Source organism: Lathyrus oleraceus, chromosome 6, assembly GCF_024323335.1.
Source record: "Lathyrus oleraceus cultivar Zhongwan6 chromosome 6, CAAS_Psat_ZW6_1.0, whole genome shotgun sequence".
Lineage (NCBI taxonomy): Eukaryota > Viridiplantae > Streptophyta > Magnoliopsida > Fabales > Fabaceae > Lathyrus > Lathyrus oleraceus.
Genome location: NC_066584.1, coordinates 30,451,820 through 30,461,740, shown reverse-complemented (window position 1 = coordinate 30,461,740; position 9,921 = coordinate 30,451,820).

The following is a 9,921-nucleotide window of genomic DNA, read 5'->3' as shown; positions in this document are numbered from 1 at the left end:
TGCTCTAAATGTATGAGGTATCGTTCAGTTTTGCCCCCGGGTTTAGATATGCATGAATGTGTAAACAATATCTTGAATGTTTAACCGTTTCGTTTCTGAGATGATTGCCATAGGGTTTGGGTTTCTGAGATCGTACTGTTATCCATGGAGAACCCAAAACCCGCAGGCGCTCGCTAGCACCTTCGCTAGGCGAGCACGCGGCGAAGCTTCGCTAAGCTTTCGCTAGGCGACGCAGCAGCGATCGCGACAGCATTTGTTTTTCTGTTTGCCCTAACCTATTTTGTTTTTCGTCATGGCATTGTTTTCTCTTGTTATCCTAACCTGTTTGCTGATTTTGTGAGGACTCACATGACCTCAAAAGAGATGGCTTGCGTGGTATTCCACTTTATTTGTGGGATACCCCCTAAAGGTTTATTCCGATTATCTGTACTGACTCGCCTTCTTTGATGATACCAGCTTGAGAGATCTCGGGGTTTCTTGTCCCCTTAGTTGCTGTTACTTCGGATCTTTATCTGTGTGGTACTTTTACCTTTTTTCTCGTACTTTACCGCTTTCTTAGCTGGAAGACCTCGATAGGAGGCAATGTTTTCGTGTGTTTACTTCTATGCATATTAGTAAGGTAGCGCGGTTCCTTCGTCTAGGACTGCCCTTTTTACACGAGCGTTCCTACAACGCAAACAAACTCATTGATTTTTCTTCTCCTAAGAACACGTTTACTCCTTCTACTACAGGCGAGTAAGTCTCTAAAGGTCGAGCATCCGGTAGATCGCGTAGTAACGTCGTTCAACCCTTACCCCGTAGTTAGTCGAACTACGTTTTGCTCTGATTTTCATCCCAGATGAGATACGTAGGCATAAGACGCGATGTCTTAGCGAGCACACTCCTCTTTAACCCATAGGTAGCCGAGCTATGAAGACTCTGATTCTCAGATTCAGATGAGATACGTATGCAGTGGATGCGACGTCCGTGCGAGTCATTTTCTTTTGACCCTTCTTTTAGTAAGTAGTACATTAGATAAACATACACGCTTTTCTCATCCCTTCAATCATGTTTGCACAAATAAATTTTCAAAAAAAAACAACAACCTTTGCAACAAATGTGAAAAGGGCTCCCTAGGAGTACCTAGGATGCTTTGGGTGCCTAACACCTTCCCATTGCATAACCAACCCCCTTACCCAGATCTCTGACATTTTTACTAGTTTTTGATTCGATAAAACTTTTAGGTTTTTGTTCGCTTTCTAACCATTCCTTTGGATAAATAGAAGTGCGGTGGCGACTCGACTTGTATGATTTACCTTGGATTTAGTCAATATCTCTAATGGTAACGAATACCCCGCTACAGAAAAGTGGCGACTCTGCTGGGACACATTTGCCTAGTGGGGTTTGCCTACTTTTCACATTTTGTTGTATTGTATTGTATTATTTTGTGACATATTTTGGTGCAAATTTGGGGTTACTGTATTGTATGTAATGATTGATTTGCTTGATATTAATTCCTTGTGCGCTTGGTGATCTTTGTGAGATGAGTTCTATACCCGGACTCGAGTGCACTTAGGATAGGAGAATGGCATAGTCTTGTCGACTTGTGTGGAGTTATTCCTTAGCAAGTTGACTTGCAAGTCCATTCACTTGGTGGAGGTTACGTTGGGATCAATAATGTCACACAAGTAAGTTGTGGTTAGACATTACTCTTTCCAATATAGACCTTAGAAGACAAGGACCTTAGTTTACCAAGCCCATCTTGGCCTATTCTTAGGATGTATTGCGAAAGTCGTTCAAGTGTAAGATTTGATACGATTGTTACGCGATACTACACTCATAAGAGTCTCTCTTGAGAATATTTTCGGAATACGAGTAGTCATTTCTCCAATAATATCCGAAAGATGGGATGATGACTATGGGAACCTTTTGTAGAACATGTTTGGCAGGTTTAAACCTTAGTACACTCCTTTTGGGTGGTTCTTAACCTAACTCCATGCTCGTGACTTGCAACAAACCCTTGATTCATGGTTGATCCGTTCAGGTATCCTTAATATCAATGGAACTTGGGTGTTGATAAGGTGTAAACCATAATCCACCAAAATGGATGGTTGATATTAAGGATAACATGATCCATCCCATGACCTTTGTTTGGTGTGCTTTGCTTGATCCTTGAGTGTGATTGTTGCATTCATGCACCCATTTGCATCCATATCATCAGCAAATAAGAAAATTTTCAAGGAACTTAAAGGGTTTATTTGCAAAATTTTCAGACATGGAAAGACAAAGAAGGAATACAAAGAAGTACAGCTTCAGGCAACCAGATTTGAAAGAGTTAAGGAATCTGACATCTTATGTACTAGATCCTGATCGCTCGACTTTATGAGTCGAATTGGGGTACAAACTGCAAGTGCACAGTTCTATCGCGTAGTTTTAAAAGATATCGATCCCACAGGGACTTATGAATCGATATACCGTTATCTAAGGTTACTTCGTAAAGCTAAGGCAAATGATATTTTGATTGTTTGGGGGAAACGTTAAAACTAAACTAAATTCTAGATTAAATATCAATAAAGCGGATATCGGTATGTAATTCGTCGTAATTAGGGAATCAATTCTTTATTGGTTTCTTGGTTTTAAAGTAAATCTTTTCAGTTGACGTTATTGGTTAAAAGTTTTATCTCAAACTCTCGCTCTGTTGAATAAACTATGATTTTATATTAACGTAGCTGTCACTTATAGTTAAGTCAAAAACCACTTTTTGAAAACAATAGAATCCGTAGAAACTCTTTTTAAGAAAACACTAATCGTTTAAACACCCTTATCTCAAACTCTCGCTCTGTTGACTTAGGTTATATAATTAAATTCAAATGCTTAACTCTCGCCCTCACATTCAATCTTTAAAAATACTTTTTGAAAAAGGTTAGAATTTAATTAACTCTAAAAATTGCTCTCGCCCTGATCTAGAATTAATGTCCAATTTACACTGTCCAGTCAAAACCTCAAACTCTCGCTCTATTGATTTTAACTTCTTTATGTCTTTTACTTTCGTACAAAAACCTTGTTATTAAACCTGTAAATTGAGACCGTAAAAAGAGTGATTTTAATTTTAAACTTAATTAAACCAACTTAGTTTTGATTCCTTCATTCCGCTTACTTTACATACCGATACCTAAATAAATCAGCCAGACATGCTAAACAGACTTAAATAAATAACATGCATAAACAGATTCATCACAGGCAAGCAGCAAAAATTAATAATAAAAACAAGCATATATAAATTCAACAAATAAATAAAGAACCTGAATAATTAAACAGCAGTCTTGAACACTCCACCACAGACCGGTTGGATTTGTTCTTGAGTTCTTCAATCAGGCAGAAAAATAAAACGAAGGAATAAAAAACTAGATTCTAACGTAAGGTTAGATCCGGTAAAAGGTACACAATAGTTTCCGATGTAGAGACTATTGTGCAAAAAATTAATTAAGAGCTAGAAAAGAAAATAGAATTGCAAAAGAAAACAATATAGAAATTTGTAAAAGTGATACTGTAAAAATATGCCTAAGCTGCTGGAACCAGGGAGTTTGATGGGTATTTATAGGAAAAGAATTTGGAAGTTGGAAAGGAGGTGGTTGAAAAGTGAATAAATGTGGGTTAATGGGAATAAATGGGGAAGGTAAAAAGTAAAAGGGTGTAACGTTCGTCTCCAACGGCACTGTAATGTTCACCTAGTCAGAAAGGTGTTACGCTCGTCGCAGGGGCGTGACGGTCGTAACAGGTACTTGGCATGCCATCCGTCATAGATTGTGTGACGCTCGTCACACAGTCTTTTTTGGCATGGCTGCAGCTAGCGTTCTTCAGAATAACTTGGTAATTTATTTTTATTATTTTTTTGTTTTGTTTTGCTTTTGATTATTTTATTTTGCTATTTAATTTTCCTGCACGTCATTCTACTTTGCACAAAGATGCATATATATATTGTTCTTTAATAAGTCATGTAGGCAGCAACAGTAGAGAGCATAATAGATATTACATAATAAAATGAATAAATAGCTTCAATAAAATAATCATAATGTAACAATGGAGAAAAACAAAAAGTGTGCAGAAGTGTGAAAGAGAAACAAATATGAATATAATTTGAAATAACATTAACGAATTAATCTAGCTTAAGACTAAATAACTAAGAAAAACAAATAAATTCTATCCATCTGCACGATCTCTGGCCGGAGGAGCAAAGGAGTTAACACGGTATAGCAACTCGTGAAACTGGTTTGTCATACTGTTCATGTATCCCAGAAATTCGTGCCTCAAGCTAGTGAACTCTTCTCTGAGGGCATCTTGTTCTGACATCAAAGCTTCCATGGCAGTGTTATAATCAGTTCGGGGCATATGATGTCTAAGGTCGGGTATTGTCGATTCTTCGGTCTGAGCAGGTTGAGGAGGAGGATCAATATCATAATATCCAGATGGTGTCTGAGGATCTGATTCAGCATAAGGAATCTGGTCATCATAAGTTTCATAGTCATCACAAATCTCATAGTCCTGGATGGATTCAGTGGATCTAGCAGGAGAGGGGGTTTCGTTCAGATTGTAGAGCCAGTTGTTGCGGTTGTGAACACTAGTCCTAGGATCGGGCATGGTGAATAGGCAAAGAACTTGGTTATCAATAATAAGCTCAAACTCATCAGACCCTAGGTTTGCTATAAACAAAGTGTTGAAGAGGAAGGGTATACTCATAGTAGTAATGCCACAAAAAGGGCTTAAGTCAAGTATAGGCTGACGTAATCCGATAGTATTACCTATCATAGTTATCAAACCGCCTATTCGGATTGGTGCTCGCTCATCTTGGATAAGGTGGTCCAAATTTGCTAACATAAAAGTGGCACCGTTTACTGGACGGTTCTGGGAAGCACAAAATATGATGAAGAGTTCATCACGTGAAACTGTGGTACTGTTTGGCTTCTTCCCAAATAAGGTGTGGGTCAGGATCTTATGGAAATAGCGAAAGGCCGGGTTATGTATGTTTCCAGAGAGAAACTCATGTTCCTCGGGATCGTCATTTCCAGTCAAGTTACCCCAAAAGTGTTCAAGTTCTCTATATTCGAAAAGTTCCTCTTGGCTCACTGTGAATGTGTCAAAGGATGTAGGGAAGCCTAAAAGGTTGGTAAAATCTTGAATATTAAATTGGTACTCCATGTTAAACATTCTGAACTGTATAAAACCTCTGCTTATTCCTTTTCCATGGCTGGGTAGATAGATCAGAGAACTAAGGAATTCTAGAGTCAGTCTCCGGTAAGTGACAAACTGTCTACGGATAGGAGCGGTTTCCCACCCTATCTGATTCAGCAAATACATGACACTTTGTCTTAGTCCAAGGGCAGTCATTGCCCAGTCATCAGCATACAGGCTAGGTAGCATCTCTCTCGTGGCTAGTTCCTCAAACTTTTGTTTCTGAGCTGTTCCTCTGAATTTGATACCCATACGATCAATATGTCCCATCAGGTTAGTGTTAGCTAGAGAAAAGAAAAACAATAGTTTTAGTCAGGATTTGGCCAAATGCCGAAAGAAGAGAAATTTTTTTTTTTTTTTATAAATTAAAATAAATTAAGAATGAATACTAAACAGAAATTAAAAGAATAATTAAGGAAGAAATAGAAAAATAATAATAATAGAATAATAAAATAATTTGTTGGTTGTCTCCCACTAAGCGCTTTGTTTAATGTCGCAAGCTCGACATAAAAACAATCAATTATAATCTATGATTTCTGGAGGCATTTCGTCTAAGTTCAAGACTTGCGAATCTTCATTGTTTTCTGCATAGTGATAATGTTTTAGACGTTGCCCGTTTACGGTAAATGGTTCCATAGATTTACCTTTAATTTCTACTGCTCCACTGGGAAAAACATTAGTGATTTGAAAAGGACCTGACCATCTAGATCGTAGTTTTCCCGGAAATAACTTTAGTCTGGAGTTAAATAAAAGGACTGTATCGCCTTGTTTGAAGATTTTCCTTGATATGCGCTTGTCATGCCATTGTTTTGTTCTTGCTTTGTAGATTCTGGCATTTTCGTAAGCGTCTCTTCTGAGTTCCTCTAATTCGCTTATATCAAGGATTCTCTTTTCACCGGCGGCTTTATAGTTTAAATTTAGATTTTTAATAGCCCAATAGGCTTTATGTTCTAATTCTACCGGGAGGTGACAGGATTTTCCATAAATTAGCTTAAATGGGGTTGTCCCTATGGGTGTTTTGTAAGCAGTTCGGTATGCCCATAAAGCTTCTGGTAATTTCAATGACCAGTCTTTCCTTGAAGTGGCGACTGTTTTTTCTAGTATCTGTTTGATTTCTCTGTTAGATACTTCCACTTGCCCACTGGTTTGAGGGTGGTAAGGTGTCGCTACTCTATGTCTTACGCCATACTTAAGCAGTAGTTTTTCGAGTACTTTGGATATGAAATGCGATCCACCATCACTGACAACTATTCTTGGGACACCAAACCTTGGAAATATTATATTCTTAAAGAGTCTAGTTACTACTCGTGTGTCGTTTGTTGGAGAAGCTATAGCTTCAATCCATTTTGATACGTAGTCAACTGCCACGAGTATGTATTTGTTGCCGAAAGAGGATGGAAAAGGTCCCATGAAGTCTATTCCCCACACGTCGAAAATCTCGACTTCCAAAACGCCCTTTTGTGGCATCTTGTCACGTCTAGATATGTTTCCTGTGCGTTGACATCTGTCACATTTCTTAATAGTTTCATGTACATCCTTCCATATACTTGGCCAATAAAAACCGGCTTGTAGGATTTTAGAGCAGGTCTTGGATGTACTTGCGTGTCCACCATAAGGAGCGGAGTGACAATGTTGGATTATACTTTCTACCTCTTCTTCGGGTATACACCGACGAAAAATACCATCGGGACCTCTTTTAAAAAGTAAGGGGTCATCCCAGTAATAATGTTTTATATCGTAGAAGAATCGTTTCTTCTGTTGGTAGGATAAGGTAGATGGAACTATTCCGGCAGCTAAGTAATTGACGAGGTCAGTGTACCACGGTGTAACAGATATTGCTAAGGTAGTTTCTACCTGTCTATCAGCGTTATTTTCTTCTAAAGTAGCTATAAGCTTATCGTACGAGAAATCATCGTTAATTGCTGTTCTTTCCGGTTCAAGGTTCTCAAGTCTAGAGAGGTGATCTGCTACTACGTTTTCAGTTCCTTTCTTGTCTTTGATTTCCAAATTGAACTCTTGTAGTAACAGGATCCACCTTAGGAGTCTAGGTTTTGCATCCTTTTTAGTTAAGAGGTATTTGATAGCAGCGTGGTCAGTGTAGATGATTATTTTGGCTCCGACTAAGTAAGAACGAAATTTATCTAGCGCAAACACTACTGCTAGAAGTTCTTTCTCGGTTGTGGCGTAATTCATTTGTGCTTCATCTAGAGTTCTACTTGCGTAATATATAACATGAAGCTTTTTATTTTTTCGTTGTCCTAAAACAGCACCTACAGCGTAATCGCTGGCATCACACATTATTTCGAATGGTTCATTCCAATCTGGTGTCTGCATTATGGGTGCGGAGATCAGTGCTTGTTTAAGCGTTTGAAATGCTTCTAAACATTTATTGTCGAATATGAATTCAGCATCTTTCATCAATAATCCGGTCAACGGTTTAGTTATTTTAGAGAAGTCTTTAATGAATCGTCGGTAAAAACCGGCATGTCCTAAGAAGCTTCGTACTTCTCTCACAGTCTTCGAAGGTTGAAGGTTTTCGATTACCTCTATTTTGGCCTTGTCTACTTCGATTCCTCTATTTGAGATGATGTGTCCTAAAACAATTCCTTCTTGTACCATAAAGTGACATTTTTCCCAATTAAGTACTAGGTTTACTTTTACACATCGCTCTAGAACTTTCTCTAGGTTTTCAAGACATTCTTCAAAGCTTTGTCCGCATACGGAAAAGTCATCCATAAATACTTCCATGATGTTTTCTAGAAAATCGGCGAATATTGCCATCATGCATCTTTGGAAAGTTGCAGGAGCATTACACAAGCCAAACGACATTCGTCTATAAGCGAAAGTACCAAAAGGGCACGTGAACGTTGTCTTTTCTTGGTCATCAGGGTGAATTGGTATTTGAAAGAAACTTGAGTAACCGTCTAGATAGCAGAAATGTGAATGTTTTGCTAATCGTTCTAACATCTGGTCAATGAATGGTAAAGGGAAATGATCTTTTCGGGTTGCTTTGTTTAGTTTCCTATAGTCAATGCACATTCTCCATCCCGATTCGATTCGTTTGGTTATAGTTTCTCCTTTTTCATTTTCAATGACTGTTATACCTCCTTTCTTTGGTACTACGTGTACAGGACTAACCCATTTGCTATCAGATATAGGATATATGATACCTTCCTCTAATAACTTGGTTATTTCCTTCTTCACTACCTCACTCAGGATCGGGTTTAGTCTTCTCTGGTGTTCCCTAGAAGTTTTACAGTCTTCTTCTAACATGATGCGGTGCATACAAATAGAAGGACTTATTCCTTTAAGATCGGTGATGTTGTAACCTAGTGCGGTTGGATATTTTCTTAAGATATGCAGGAGTTTTTCTGTTTCGAGTCTTCCTAGGTCAGCATTAACTATCACTGGTCGTTCAAGCTCTAAGTCTAGGAATTCATATCTCAGATTCTTAGGAAGTGTTTTCAGGTCTAAGGTTGGTTTCTTAAGGCATTGCGTAGGGTCCGGTGTTATTGCTAAACATTGGTTAAGTTTGTCTTCTACAAGGTAGTCAGATGATTTGTCTTTTTCTAACTCCGTTTCTTTTATGCATTCATCGATGATATCCATGAAGTAACATGTATCTTCTATTGCAGGTGCTTTCAAAAATTGGGAAAGAATGAACTCAATTTTCTCTTCTCCTACTTCGAAAGTGAGTCGTCCTCGTTTTACGTCTATGATTGCACCGGCAGTTGCTAAGAACGGTCTACCCAGTATAATGGGTGTAACTTCATATTCTCTAATATCCATAATTATAAAATCAGTTGGAATGTAGAATTGACCTATGCGCACTGGAACGTTTTCAAGAATTCCTACAGGATATTTTACGGAACGATCTGCTAGTTGCACAGACATTTTAGTTGGTCTTAATTCTCCCATTTCAAGTCTCTTGCATATGGATAAAGGCATAACACTAATACCGGCTCCTAAATCGCATAAGGCTTTGTCAATGACAAATTTTCCTATGTGACAGGGTATAGAGAAACTACCTGGGTCTTTAAGTTTAGGAGGCATATTCTGTATTATAGCGCTACATTCAGCAGTAAGTGTAACGGTTTCGCTATCTTCAAGTTTCCTTTTATTAGAAAGAATTTCTTTTAAAAACTTGGCATTTGAGGGCATTTGCGTAATAGCTTCTGTAAACGGAATTGTGACGTTTAATTGCTTTAGTAGGTCGACAAATTTTTTAAATTGGCCCGCATCTTTGGTTTTAACAAGCCTTTGAGGGTAAGGGATAGGTGGTTTATAAGGTGGTGGAGGTACATAAGGTTCCTTCTTTTCTACGGTTTCCTTATTACTCTCTGCCTTTTCCTTAGGTTCACTTTCCTCAGTTGACTTTTCAGAGTTTTGGTTTTCTATCCTTGGGTCAGACGGTCCTTCCACTTCCGTTCCACTTTTCAGTATAATTGCATGAGCGTGGCTTCTTGGGTTAGGTTGGGGTTGGCCAGGAAATGTACCAGTTGGGGCAGCAGTAGACGCTTGTTGTTGAGCTACTTGTGATATTTGCGTTTCCAGCATTTTGTTATGAGTAGCCAGGGCATCTACTTTACTTGCTAGTTGTTTAATTTGTTTGCCAGTGTGTACATTCTGGTTTAAGAAATCTTTATTGGTTTGCTGTTGAGAAGCTATAAAGTTTTCCATCATGATTTCCAAGTTGGATTTCCTAGGGGCGTT